The 4,256-nt window shown below is 44.9% G+C and overlaps 1 long non-coding RNA gene across 1 annotated transcript in view; it reads left to right on the forward strand.

Moving 5' to 3' along the window:
* Window positions 1-4,256, forward strand: part of LOC108449578 — a 13,767-nt gene continuing 9,511 nt past the window's right edge. Inside the window, exons 1-2 of the long non-coding RNA XR_001865794.1 lie at window positions 1-111; window positions 393-397. This is a non-coding gene — a long non-coding RNA (uncharacterized LOC108449578). The remainder of the gene's footprint in view (window positions 112-392; window positions 398-4,256) is intronic.

Consider the following 4,256-nt stretch of genomic DNA (forward strand, 5'->3'; position numbering starts at 1 on the left):
TCGGTCTCTTCTCCCAAGTAACAAGTGACAGGAGGAGAGGAAATGGTCTCAAGTTGTACTAGGGGAGGTTTGGATTGATTATTAGGAAAGAATTTCTTCACAGAAGGGGTTGTCAGGCTGGAACAGGCTGCCCAGGGAAGTGGTGGAGTCACCAAACGTGGAAGTATTTAAAAGAAAAGTAGATGGGGTGCTTAGAGACATGGCTTTGTGGTGGACTTGGCAGTGCTGTTTTAATGGTTGGACTTCATGAACTTAAAGGTATTTTCCAATCTCAATGATTCTATTCTATGAATCCCAAGAGGGCTAATTGCCACATACTAAATTCCACATGACTTCATAACAAATAATACTGCTTGCCAATAAAAAAATAAATTATTTGGCATCTAAGAGAGGTGAAGTTTATGACTTGAATATTATGGGTTGGAAACGTCAGTAAGAATGAGGACAGCCTGTAATTATAGACTCTAGAAGGGCACATTACAGCAAGATGTCTGACCTCCAAAACAAGGAGAGAATCCACACAGCTAGCAAATTCCATTTAGCAGGGTTTTTGGTTGTTGGTTGGTTGCTTTGTAAACTAAACATTGTCTCTTTAGACTGTAGGAGCATGTGATAAAGCCTTCTGAAAGTACATCATTTTGAGGTGCAGATAAGTTCTTCCACTCAGTTATGTGTATTTTCTCTGTCATCCAGCTTCCTTGTTTCTTTTCAGTCTGTTCTGCATCTACTCTGATTTTTCATTAGGGGGTGCAATTGCTTCTTAATCTTCAAAAACTGGAAGAAGTACTCCTAAACAAAATACACTTTTCAATTTACCTCTAAAGTCCAAGCCTAATTTAATTAAACTTAACATCCCTTCTTTCATGTCCTTGAAGATACTCATCTCTACAGTGATTCACCCTGACCAGATGAGGAGGTGGAACAAAGAAGCCACTTCATTCAGGTGACTTTTATTTTCTAAACAAAAACTCTTCGGGCAGGATAAACACTATTGAAGAGCCAACCACCAAACCCAAACATATTTTGATGAAAATACATAACAAATACAGAGCTAGAACTAATAAGCTACTGGGCTCATTGGCCATGGTAAGATGCCCTAAGGCTCTTTGCTTGTCAGAAGAGAACCTCAGTCAGATGGGAAAGTGTGGGGTATGCCCAGCCCCTGCCCTGGAGGGAAAGCCTGCTGAGATAAGATTGCATAACCTCCCAGCAGGACTCCCTCGAAAGGCAACCACTTTGCAGCTGCGGTGAGAAGAAGACAGACCCAGAATCCTCTGGGAGACCCTATGCAGATCCTTTGTAACCCATTGGCCTTTACCCTCTGACACCCACCCCCTGTATCCCTATAAAGCCAGCCCTCTACCTCTGTGAGGGAGAGAGAAGCCCATCAATGGCCTCCCCTTCGCCGGCTATGGACTAATAAAGCTGCCTTGTGCAGAACTGCTATATGGGTCTCTTGTCTCTCTCTCCCTGGTCCGCCCTGGAGACTGCCCAGCAGAGGAAGAGCTGGAATCAAGAGCTGAAAATCACTGACACCTTCTCTGCATGGGCCCTCCTGCCAGCAGCTGAGGGAAGACACCGGGACCTGGGAAGATGATCCTCCACGGGACCATCTCTCCGGACCGGTCACAGCTTCCTGGGTCAGAGCTACTGACCCCACACCAGCTGCCTTAGGAAAGGGCTGACTTCCATTGCCCTGTGGAGCAGAGACATCCTCAGTACTACTGAGTTGCTGTCTTCTGATCTCCTGATTTGCTTTTTGTCTTTCATATCAGAATTCTCCTATAATCTTTATGCTCCTAAGTGTTACAATCTCAGCTGCTTCATTTATGCTACTTATTTGTCTTACCTGGTGAGGCTTTCATGTATTTTTTCACACCTGAATAATTTTCTCAATAAAAGTGACCGAAATTCACTCACCTGTGCTATATCAAACTTGGCTTTGAATGAGAGACAGTGGAACCCCTGGATGAAAGGCTGCAATGCCATCTCACATGCTGTTCCTTCACCAGAGGAATGTAACCTGTACTTCAGATGAAGCTCACTTAGTCTCTCTGTGATGACTACTCAGGTTGCCAGAACCATGGCCGAAGCCCACTTCACTGCTACTGTTATAGACAGCTGCCCAAACTGCTGCCTGTCTCCACCCTTCATCTCTAGATAGTGACTGCTGAATGTCTTTCTCTAGTTCTGCCTCTGCTCAAGCATTTTCCACATGTTTTTGCCAATGCCAAGTCCATGTCCCATGCATTCTGCTTTCCCTAGCTTAGGGCAGGTCCCTGGCTCCCAATTTTGTCCTTCTGCATGTAAGACTGGGCTGGTTTTCAAGAATGCTGATCAGCAGAATCAGGCTTGCTGATGGCTCTTCCTGGCTTTCTTTCTTCCTCTAGGGCATGGCTGGGTGTCTCTCAAGTGATGTCCAGGACAGGTGATGGACATCCTCCATATAGCCATTGAAGAAGCTGGGCTTTGTAGACCTGCTGCATACTACAACCAGCCATAAGCACTCATCCTGGTGGAAGGCCAAGAGGACTCACACTCAAGCTGGATAATTTCCCTTCCCTGACTTAGTCACTAAGAGTGAGGGAAAAACCTGGAGGTTGGCAGGTACACAGCAAGGACTGGTGGGATAAGCATTGTCTCCAAGATTCCTCTACCCATGGTAGAGCGTGGTCACTCTCTAGATGCTCCAGAGCCCTGCTGTCAAAATGTAGATGAATATTCCTACATGAAACCCTTGTAGGAAGTGCTTTAACAGCATTTATGGCCTCCTACAGTACTCTCTCTTTATGTCTAATGAGCCAATAGTCACCGCTAGAGGGAGAAGAGCCCATGTCCCTTTCCTCCAGGCCAGGAGGTTCAGCTACAATTGCTGCATTTCCATTGCACACCCTTGTAATAGATCTAAGTTACAACAGGTGCCAGGTGCCCGAATCTCCAGGATGACAGCAGAAGTAAGCAGCAATCATCTACAGTTCAAAAGGAGAAAGGAGTGCATAATGAGTGCAAAGGCATTTCAGGGGAAATGTAAACATCAAGAAACATAAACATTGGATTTACCTGAAATTACACACATTTACCTAAAGTTACAAACTCAAGTTTGTTTTTCTTAGCTAAAACTGGGATGATTTTCAAGAACACTGGTTGCTTTCAGCTTTCATAAAGGCTGGAGAAATGCGTGCTGTATTGTTTGGAAATGTCAGGATCCTGGGGTTGACCTTTTAATTCTTCAGGCAAACAGCTATCGCAGTGTCCTGGTCACAAACATACTTCTCTCCATAGCATTCAGCATTGGGAAAAAGAGAATGTAGACGCATTGAAAATCAACATCTAAAACAAATTTTATAAGACTTGAGCTTTAGACTTTCTTGTTTCAAGCTCTCAAGTTTGGAAGAAAACCCACACAAAGTATCTACAGCCAAAATGTAAGGAAAAGGGTTAAATGTGGATTTAAGTACTGCTTTGTATGGTGCAATCATAGATGAGCAGTGCTGGCTTAAGTGAGATCTGCAGTTTTGATTCAGTAACCTCCCCTGTAAAAAAGGGATATCTGGGGGTTTTACCCTTCCTATAAAGGCATGGGAACAAATTCTATTGTTAGGCGCTGCTTTATTTTTTTCTAGAACCAGACTTTGTTTCCTATTATCTCAAAAGCTGAAGTGACTGATTGGATATTTTCAATTGTTTACTTCAATACATGTTATTATCAACTATTTTATGTAGAAACAATTTCAGTTACTTTAGAATCCTAAAAACAACTGAGGTCGGGCTGTCTAAGTAAAAACTACTCTGGGGCTGGGTGTCCAACTCCCAAGGGTCCCCGGAAGCTGTAAGTAAGTACCATGCCATGAAAGTGAAACATCACTGCAAAACCTCCTGCGGACCTGCCTAGGCAGATCCCATTTCCAGAGCAGGCTTTGCTTGTGGCTGGTACCCCCCTCTTGTGGATTTTTGCTAAATTACACACCAGGATGTTACAGCGGGGATTCTGTAACACAATTGCACCAAACCAGGAGTCCCGTGGAAAGGAAATATATATGGACGGATTCTTGGTAGATGCTTCAGAGATGTTTATTTCTCCAGCTGCATGGCCGGGGTTCTGCCGAGGAACTGTTCCAGTCACGGGACCCGAGGGTCCTTGCCCGCGCAGGGGAACACAAAACAACCGATGGGGAACGAGGCTGACCAGGGGCAGGGAAACCCCATCTCTGTCCCAGGGCCCGTCTCCCAGGACCACATGGTGGGGGGGGGAGACC

Source organism: Corvus brachyrhynchos, unplaced genomic scaffold, assembly GCF_000691975.1.
Source record: "Corvus brachyrhynchos isolate BGI_N302 unplaced genomic scaffold, ASM69197v1 scaffold28, whole genome shotgun sequence".
Taxonomy (NCBI): Eukaryota; Metazoa; Chordata; class Aves; order Passeriformes; family Corvidae; genus Corvus; species Corvus brachyrhynchos.